Here is a 10,856-nt window from a genome sequence, read left to right as displayed (position 1 = left end):
CTTGTACAACTAAGGCTGTATGAAGGCTATGACTGCTGAAATGAGAGGTTGTCTGTGCTGAGGCTACGGGGGAAGTGGAAGCAAAGCCAACAGACTGAGGACATGTGAGTGTTGCGCCGGTAAGTTCTTTACAACCAGGATGTTGACCTGCAGGAGTGAGAGCCCTGTACTGCTTAGGAGAGAGAATTCTCAGGAGCAGGATAAGACTTAAGAATAGTTGGTTTCTTTTTCTTGAGTATGCTTGTCCTGGACCTTTATCCTTACACAAAGTGCCTTTCTCAAGCAGAATCTCCCTCGTGTTCTCTTTCTAAGGGAGCCAGTTGGTGGATGCTTTTTTGCATGTTTTCTGCTGTACTCTACAATATACTATTAAAAAGCAATGAACATTCATTGCATTGCTTTTTTCCTCTACACCAGAAAAGCTATAAAAATATATTAAAACTGCTGCTGTGGACCACCACTGGGGAGGTCACTCAGCCCCTTAGTGCACGTTTCCTGGAGATTCTGAATGTCTTCATCTCAGATTCATGAAACTGCTGCATTCTCTCAAGGCAATTCCTTCTTACTTATCGAACAGTGTTACGTTTGACTATAGTGAGATCTGATACCCACAGAGAAGTAAACAAAACAGTGAAGTTTTTCTCTAGTTTGGTACTCCGGAGGTTGTTTCTATAGGTAGAGAAGTTCATTCTGCATGAGGGAAATACAGCCAAAAAAAATCACCTAGGCCAAGTAAGATTTTGGTTTTCAGTAGGGCTACTTGTCTAAAGCATTTTGGTAATCTTGGATGACTACCTAAGTTGATTACTGTTGCTGGTAAGCGCTCAGAATGAAGTTGGAAATGAACAAGTCTTTATCATCGTTGTAAATTATAACATATTTGAGATGCATGTCAGAAATCATTAAACTGCAAAGTAGATTGTTCAGTGCAAGGCAGAAGATCTGGGTGTAGTGGAGAGTATGTGATATGTATGAACCTATTTGTCTTCTGGAAAGTTATTCAGTCACTGATTACCATCAGAGAAAGCATTCTCCAGCACATTCATCTTGGAAATGTCCATATATGAGAATATAATGAGATCATATGAATATAGGTTTGCACAAAATCCAGCTGTTGAGATGTTCCCAAGACACCAGCAGCCAAAGAAAGCATACCAGTGAACAGGGATGGGAATTTCTGCCAGCAGGCAATCTGGCGAAAGGGAGAGCAAACACAAGGTTTGAGTCTATTTTGGGAGTGTTGGAGTTTTTTGTGTTATTTTGCTCTTTTTGTTTTCTTACAGCCTTTCTGTATCGCTTTCTTGGATGAACCAAAGGCTTGGCAAAGCAAGAGAGTAGGTCATAGAGATACAACTGAGTGCATAGAGAGGAGGAACAGAATAAACAAAGGCCATGTGTCAGCAGAGGATGTGTGTGCCATGAGAAGGAAGATAATATCATTCTTGGGCATGAAATCCTGCAGCATGGACTGGTGGAGGAGTATGGCTGAACATAAACTTGACAAAGGTTGAATTGCAGTCCCTCATGACTGTAAATGAAACAGAGAGAAAATTATTTCTAGGAGATTATTTCTAGGAACAAAAATACAGTCAAAGACCCATTTGTGTAGGGAAAGGAAAGAGCCTTAAATGCAGAGAAGAAAATGGAAGAGAATGATCTCTATCCCGGATTTAGCATAGAGGGACAATGAAATACTGTGGATGTTCCCTTGGGAGAAGGTGTTTGCCCACCAGAGTCTGGAGATTCCCCATGTGTTTATCTATTAGCTGCCAGCTGCTTGTGACCTGAAGTTTTCAGGCCGCACCTGGAGGCTGCTGAATCCTTTATGTAAAATGAGGCTTGGCTCATGATTCTTCTAGAGAAGGTGAATTATTTTCACCTTCTTAATTAACTCAGTTCTTGACTGCTGAGTTAAAGCAATAATTGAATGTGTGTGGAAGCAGAGCTTATTGCCTGGAGAGATTGATTTCCAACGAAGAGGTATGCAGTTGTCAGCTGCTTCCAGCGGAAGCAGGCATTAGCTTTGCAATGAGTGTATCATTTGATGAGCAAATGGAAGGTATCTTGGCATGGTGATATCACCAGAATGAAACAGACATGGCCGCTTACAGCTTTCAATTGTGGTAACTCAGCGCCGCATCCGGTAGAATGCCCTGAGCCTCCTCATCTCTGTTGCTCATGGGAGCAGCCTCTGTTGGTGCTGCAGGTCTTGTGGGCTGCTGCCTTCTCTCCCAGCGCAGTCTCTCTTCAATCTGTTAGATAACAACTTGAATTAGTGGTTACTACCTTCAAGGAACATCAAAGAGTGCAATGTTCTCTTGTCATTGTCATAAAGGCACAGACTTAGGTTCCATTTAAAAACAAACAAACTAACAAACAAAAAAAACCGTGCAGTATTACGAGGTGCTGATGAGATCAGCTCCAGTTGTACCCTTGGAGAAGGTTAACAAACGTGTGTCATGGAATAGAGCACTCTGGTCCAGCCTTCTCCAAAACAATACATTTTGTACTGTGCCTAAGGCCAGCAGTGAGTCAGCTTCTCTCTTGAGGCAGTTCCCTTGTGTCATCTTGTTGCCAGCATGCTAAGCTGGGTTCTCTTTGCCAGCATTAGGTAAGCAGCTGATGGGTTTAGGCTGTCATGCATCTGTGACTTCAGCTTCCTGAGCAATCATCCACGAGAAATTTGAATCACAAGACTGGAGGTGGGTTGCATGGGGTGTTGGTGAGTGGTGTCTTACTGTACGTTTTGTGTTTTTAACCAGCTGTTTGATCCCTTCATTTCACAGATCTCACAGATGTTAATAAGCCCAACTGTGCTGCAGGAGCACCTATGGAACAAGCTATGTAACATGCCTGCTCTTTCTAGAGAAAATACAACTTCATCCTGACCAAGCTGATTTAGCTGTATACTCAGCTAAATTAGTGAATCTGAAATGGACCCTTGACTCCTAACTTTATGTCGCACATATGGGGCTCTGGTAATGCACACTGCTTTTTTTTTATTATAGAAAACTGCATCCTTTTGCTTGCATCCACCCATTTGAGTCACACTAAAAAAATGTGAAATAACTCCCTGAGTCCACAGCAAATAACACTCTAGAAAATAACACTGATGGGGGAAGTACTTGATTGTTCTCAAATTGGAATGACTTAGCTAGTGACTTTAGCAGGCCAGTGTTGCACACCACACTAATTAAAGGAAATAATGGCTTGAAACTGAACCAACATTTTCACTCTGTGAAGGAGCAATTAATATCTTAGAAGCTTTTCATCTGTTGACTAGCACCTTGCTGAGCACAGGTCATGAGAAACAGCAGTGAAACAGAAGTCTGCGTTACTTAATGTCTGCATACCTTTCTCCATTAGAGAGCTCATCTGCAGTACCTGTGAAGCCCTTGAATAGAGGCAGTATTTACCATATGAGCTAGCTGTGAGGTACAGATGTTTAATGAAACAGAAACAGCTGGGAATAAATCCGTTTCCGATCAACGGTCAGCCTGTTCTCGTTTCTGCCTTAATTACTGGAAGATCATGGATAGATTCTAAAGAAAGTATGATTTGCCAGAGAGAGGTCAAGCTAATCTCTTTACTGTTACTCCCCTGGAGATTTATAGTACGTGTATTACTTTGCTGCTGATGTAGTAAAAATCCCAAGTTAAGGGTCCTTTTGAAATGAATGTGGGTTAGGAAATAGGATACCGTAGCAGGATGCTAGTAGACCTTGTCCCATCTTTAATTGTGATTTTTCTTCAGGCATGCTTCCGACACTTTCTCCAAGGCAGAGAATGAGTAAGAAAATGGTATGATTTTTTTTCTGTCTTGCTGTCTGGTGGATTCTGTTCAGCATTTGTACAGTGAGCTATTACTGCATGGAGCCAGCATCTTGCCTCTTTAATTCCAGCTGCTAAGCATCGTTAGGAGACAATGTGAATACTTACATAATGTTGCTATTATCACGAGAATTTGTTGCCAGAGGGAAACTTTGTAATCATGAACAGTAAGAGAGGTGCCCACAAAACAATTTCTGTTAAATGCTCATCCAGGGAATGAAAAACCTTGTGAGACTATGGACAAATAGATTAACAAGATTAGCGTTCACCGCAAGCTGTAGAGTCAGGGCATTAACTCATGCTTGTGGAAAACAGATGTGAACTCTGGATTCCTGTCTTTCACCCTTTGTTTTGAATATTTTTCTAATGAAATCCTTGAAGGGCGATCAGTTCCGTATGTTTTTGGGGGAGGGCAATAATGGTTACACCTGTTACTGATTTGCTGCATCTGCATGGCTATTCTGGTTAGTGCTAAGGACAAAATTAAGGACAAGAATTATCACCTGAAGCTCAGTCCTTCCAGAAAACAAGCATAGCACTGATGCTGCTTCTAATGCCAGATTTTGGGATAGCCTATCTTGCTTTGAGAGATCAGTTGAATGCAGATCTATTAAAATATCTGCAACAGTGCACTGTCTAGATGTAATATAATGTATAGTTTTGCTGTTAAGTAACCTACTCCAGTTAAACAACCTTATTTAATTCATACCCACCACCAGAACTCACTAGAAGAGTAACAGAAGTGTTATTTCTTAGTTCCCATACTAATCTCTGCCTTTTTAAGAGGAAATTTTTCACCCAAAGGGTGGTGAAGCACTGGAACAGGTTGCCCAAGGAGGTTGTGGATACCCCATCCCTGCAGGCATTCAAGGCCAGGCTGGATGTGGCTCTGGGCAGCCTGGTCTGCTGGTTGGTGACCCTGCACACAGCAGGGGGTTGGAACCAGATGGTCATTGTGGCCCTTTTCAACCCAGGCCATTCTATGATTTTTTACTTTTATGTAAGTGCTTTCTGGCTTTTCCTGCTTGGGTATTGCTCTTCACCATCTATAGCAGCGACTGCCTTAAGCTTCTTCTAATGCTGAGAAAAGAGAGGAAGCAGCAGATTAGTGGATAAAATACATGAGAAGGGAAGGGAGGGTTTGTTGCATGTGTTTACAGAATAAGAAGCACGGGAAGTGAGGACAGAGGAGTCATGTGAGTCATCAGGATTCTTTAAAAAATTCCAAAGCAATCTGTTCTCTATAGACTTGATTATCAGGGAGGTAAATGACAAGAGGCTGATAAGACAGGTGGTTTGAATTGAGAAGAGCTGACACTGGTCTTGGGAGCAGAAAGTGGTTTGCTCACATGGGTGAGGAGGTGCTATGCTGAGAGCAGGAAAGAATGGGCCCAGGATGGGACAGAGGGCAGGAAGGAACTGAGCATGCTGCCCAGTGGCAGTGAGGCAGCCTGCAGTGGCAGAGCCCTGCTTGTCCCACTGCCTGACAGGTGTCTGTCCAGGTTATCTCCTGCTGCTCTGGGAGCTGCCTCCACTCAATCTTTCTGCTCCCATCTTCTGTTCAGCTTTTGATTTCTTTTGATCTTCCCACAATTGCACTCAACGAAGCTGAGTTGTGGGCTGGATGAGCTGATTTTGAGCACAGCGTGAGCTGCAACCTAGAGCTTAGTGATTTAATCGGACACGGCAGGAGGAGAGGGAAGAGGATTTAGATCAATGAGAGTCTGGGCTAAAGGAGCTGGCTCTAGGCTGTTATGTACTTGACCTTGGGATTACTTACACTAACCAGGAGGCAAAGGAGTTCAGCCCATCCATGAGCAGCACTGTAGTGAAACGTTTATTGCCTTGGCAGAAGTGTGTGTTCTTTACTGCAGTTGCATGTCCAATGTGCCAAAAACCTTCGAAGGCTTTTTGAGCCTTTGAAAGCATTGTACAGCAGGTAGCTATAGACTGTGGTAGATTTGAACCTGTTTGAGTAATTCTGTAGTCAAATAACTTTGTTTCAGGTCGCATCGCTTGTCTTTTAAATGCTTGGTGATTTCTGTGATCGTACATGCAACTAGTGACTGAAGTAAAGCTTTCAAGTTATATGGTGCTGCTGTTCTATTTTACTGCCCTCTGAAATGGTAGAATGTGTTCCACTGTTTGCCATGCCTGTGCTCTGCATGGGCAAACTGGTACCTCACTTCAGGGCTCACAGTGTGTGCTTTCAGCTGGTGCCTTTTCCAGTAATGTGAACAGATATTCACCCAGACTATTCTTTAGACTTGCACACTACAGACGTGTTCCTTGAATTGACACCTGTCCATTCTCTCAGCCACTATAAAATATACCCTGAGAAAGCTAGATCTGTTTCCATTTATTTTGGTCTACCTTAGTCTCTTCTAAATTGCCTGAAGATAATAAGCAGTAATGTAAAATAGTATAGCTCAATTGCTGTCTTAAAAATAAAAGCTGGAAGATGAAAATCTGGACTGTTTATTAGTATTGACTTATGCAGAAATTGAGAAGGAAGTGAAATTATACGCCGAAGAAGAAAACGTCACCTATTCCTTTTCATTATTACTATTGGAAATTCTTTTTCTGGACTTCCTGTATTTCCACACTGATATTCACAGTGGTTTATCACCATGTTCCAGTTGCACCAATGCACTGCATAATCATAAATTGTCATTTCTGTTTTGTGTTGCTACTCTGAACAACTTTTTCATGTTTCTTTTTGGCGTAAGCGTAGACTGTCTCCACCCTTTTTCCTTCTGTATCTGACAAGTTCTGCAATGAGCTCTCCCCTTGGACAGACTATCGTGTCCCACCCACTGAGGTTGGAAATGTTACTAATTTTATTTCTGTGGGGGGAAAAGCTTGGCTAACCCTGTAAGACTATTTTTCGAGTCCTGTAATTCAATGAAGTCTTTATTTACAGTGCTAATAGCTATTTCTCCTCGTGCTCTCTAAACTGAATTCTCTCTGGTTTCAAGGGAACGAGGCACTGTTTTCCATTTCCAAAGAGGCCAAATAGTCTGTAGCTCAAGTCAAATCTTCTACCAGCAGTGCAAAAGGCGGAAAAGTTACTGCCTAGGGCAGATACTTTGTTAATTTTTTGGTTAGCCTTCTGATCAATACTTCTAAACCTGAACACTTACTGGGCCATTCCTTAGACATCTGCCCATTTTCCATGTGTTTCAGTCTGCAGGTAGTGATCATCTTGGTCCTATTAGAGATGAACAAATACAATGAAAATAAACCATTTAATTCCAGTAGATAAGAGGCATTTGTGTTTTTCAAACTGAGTTAAGACTAAGGTTATGTATCAAAGGTTAGCAGGATCAGACATTAAAAGATGATATGACAGAGGCGACTTCTGCCAGTGAAGTGCAAAACCAAAAGGAAACAAGGTCATCCTGGATGTTTCAAGTGCAATGGGCAACAGCCACATGCAGATAGTTGATCCAGAGATGCTCAGAAGAAGATATTTACAGATAAGTAGATCAGGGAAATCGCTGTGGGGGTATAGCACCTTCCTGGAAATCACCAAGCAGACACAATGCCTTCTTGGCCAACTAGTTCAAAGCCATATCATCATAAACATTGATCAATGTGCTTTGTGATGTAGATGCATTAATCAGCATGGCACTAAAAGGTAGAATTTTCTCCCAGTGACTGAATGCTCTTGGTGGCAGTGGGAAGGAGGCTGTGTGACATCTTATTGCCATGACTTTCACTGTTAGCATCCATGGTTATCAGCTGCAGTCTGAAAAAGGCAATGAAATAAAAAAAAGCCCATCATTTTTGTAACTGTTGCTGAACCATTGATTGCTTTGGTTCACATCTCTTAAGCTTTGAAGCAAAAAGTGTAAAATCCGTACTTGAGGTGATCCTTTGCTACACATGCCTTTAGACATGTGTTTGTGAGCTTTACAGAAACATCACCCTTCAGCTATATTTGTACAGGATATAGGATATATGATACAGGAGCACAAAATTAGTAAACTCTCCATCTTGGACAACCTACTTTTCTTCCCCTCTTACTATAAAATTAGACAGATTCTTTGCATTCTGTTGAAGAAAAAAAAAGAAAAAATAAATACTGAATCTGCTTATATATACACAAGGGTAAATTTCAGCTCTTCAGGGTGAAGAGAGCTATGGACTAGAATCTTCAAAATTCAGTAGAAATTAGTCTCAAGAATTAGGCATCTCCTTTCCAACAATACATTAACGCCCGAGGTTTGTCTTTTGCCTGATTTCTGCTTACAATTCTGTAGTGAGTGTTTGCCTTTCGCTATTTGCCGGTGCTTTAGAAGTTAAGATCAAATCCTGTATAAAAAGACCCAAAGAATATTAAGATGTAGACAGACAGATGTTTCTCTCTCTCTCTATGAAAAGCTTCATGAAAAAATATTTCTACAGCAATTTTCGAAGAAGTAACCAAATATTTCACTTGTGTTGTGCACAGTGCTCAGCGGTACACTGGAAAGAAACCATCCTCCATGCTATTGCCCTCACCCAAGAGGTAGTGGTGTTACAGCTGAGGGTAATTCATACTTCATTTGATCAAAGTCTAGGATTCTTTAAGGAAGTCCAAAAAAACTTCTTATGAAGATTCAGGGATTATTTTTCATTTTATAGATCTTAGGATTTAAGATCTTGGCTGTTGCTAAGAAAAGTTTAATTTAAAAATGTTTTCTTTGATATAAATGAATGAAATTTCACATTTTAATTTAACTTAAATTTTTAATAAACATGGAAAAAAAATTGCAAAATCAAGCAGTAAATCTGATTTGGGAGGTCTTCAGTGTCAATTCCAAGGCATACTGAACCATTGGTGTTGTGATGTGAGACATCCTCCTTCTGAATAATGTCACTGACAGAGGTATTGCCTTCTGCTGGAGAGGTCTGGGTTTTAGGCAGCAGTAGGTATGGCAATGCCTGATAATAATTGCATTGGTAAAGACAAATTAAATCAGTAGGAATTTCTTAGTGAAATATATTAGAAAGAAGAAAACCAGATTAAATTTCTAGATAAAGGCTGTTGAGGTATTGAAAGTTTTTAAACAACAAAAAGAAGCATTGTGCTTAGAGAAAGCACAGAGATGCCCAGAATGCAGTGTCTGTTCGGGGTGACAAAACCCAGCTGTTTGAGAAAGGGAAAGTGAGACCGGTATCTACAGCCATCATCTCCATGCACAAAGATAATGAAGGTAAGTACGTAAAGTGGCAGACAAAGCTTAAGGATCTCGTAAGGACAATGAAGTTTGACAGGCAAGAATGAGAAGACGACGCATCTAATAATAGTGTATTTAACCGTTTATCTCTCATTAAGGAAATAAGCAGCTCAGAAAATGGTCATAGTTAACTTACAGCAATTACCACGATGCACAGTCAGCATTTCCAGCACATGCTTAGGTAAGGATTTTGAGAGGATGTTTGACGTGGGCCTAAATCCACAGCAGAAGTTTCCATGTACCCTTTTCCCCTGATGAGCTGCTTGTTTGGTAGTATTTTTGAAGGATGCTGATTCAGTGCTTCATGTACTTCTATCCTGAAAAATCCTTGGTGCATTGTTTCCCCAGCTGATTGACCAGATTGTCCTTAAAGTACCTTCACCATTCTTGCCTGGTTTGCAAATGCCAATCACGGATCTGGGCCTCATTTGGTAGGGAGATGAATTTCTGTGGTCTCAAGGATTAGTTAGTGTATGGGTTTATTTATTACTTCTTACTCTATAAATGTGATATGTTGCTCTTTCTGACTCCATTCTTCTAGTTGTTAGAAATGGTAAAATAAGCTTCTGTTCTGGTTTTGTGGTAAGTTTTGTTCATGTGTATTTTGTGTTCATCATTCTCCAGCAAAAAATACTTGAGCAGTATGTATGTGGAATAGCAACTCTCTTGTGGTTCCCTTGAAGAAGTTCTAACCACTAACATACAATGTTGGACTTGACCCCTTTTTTGATTTTATGCAAGTTGTTGTGTTCCTCACTGCATGAGTCCACCTGTGCAAGAACAGGAAGGGAAGTATGCCCTTCCTGTATGGAATAATGTAAAAATATGTAATGCACTTTTATGACATGGCTGGTGTAGGGGCTTGCCTTAAGCAGGACATGAAGAAGGTAACGTGTACCCACCTGTAAGTGTATTACTGAGCAAGAGAAGAAGAAGAGAAGAAGAAAAGCCATAAATGCTAGGGAGGGCCATACTGTGGAGCTTCTGTTGTTAATGTTTATCACATGAATACAGATCTTTAGTGTCTCCCTACTCAGCTTCTTCAAAATCTGTGTTTCATCAGTGTAGTTTGCTGGTAGGAGGATCTTCTAATACATCAGTCAGGACTCCCAGCCATCCTAAAGCTAAGTATTGCAGTTTTTACTGTTATATGTTCCTTTTCCTCTCCACCATTTCACTTCAGATGTGCTTTGAGTGAAGTCACAATTCCACCCACCTTCTCTCTTTGCTTTTCAAGGCACCAATGAAGCCATCCCAAACTTGAGTCTTAGAGCTGACTGCCCTTTTGTCTCCTTGCCTCTGGCAGTAGCACGCTGCAGGGTTATGGCCATGTGCACCACAAGCAGCTCCATGGATTACACATCCACCACTGGAAAGCAAAGGGCAAAAGCTTTGAAGATGAGAGACTCAGGAAGAAGTGGTGAATCTAGAGCTTTTCCTGTATTGCAGTCCAAAAAGTATGGACCTGTCTGCCATACCCAGGTATGGAAGGCTCCAGCAACATGGCTCAGAGCTTCCTAGAGCTCCTAGAAGACTATTAAATCATTTATAAAGGCTCTTCGCTATAAAGCAGTTCATTATACTGGTCAGCGTATTCTGTAGAGGGGGTGAGGTCACAACTTGGGTTAGATTACAATATGCTAGCTCTTTATCTTAGACATTAAAGTTTTCTATGCTATAAGCAGAAAGCAAAGAGGGTACCGAGGGACCCCAACACCTGAGAAATGATGCCTGGCCAGTCCCCAAGCAGGCTGTGCACAAGGGGCTATATTCCAGAGGAGGAGAACTGCAAAAGGACTCC

This window comes from Tympanuchus pallidicinctus, unplaced genomic scaffold (genome assembly GCF_026119805.1).
Source record: "Tympanuchus pallidicinctus isolate F22 unplaced genomic scaffold, pur_lepc_1.0 scaffold16, whole genome shotgun sequence".
NCBI classification, from domain to species: domain Eukaryota; kingdom Metazoa; phylum Chordata; class Aves; order Galliformes; family Phasianidae; genus Tympanuchus; species Tympanuchus pallidicinctus.
Note: the sequence above shows the minus strand (reverse complement) of the source record.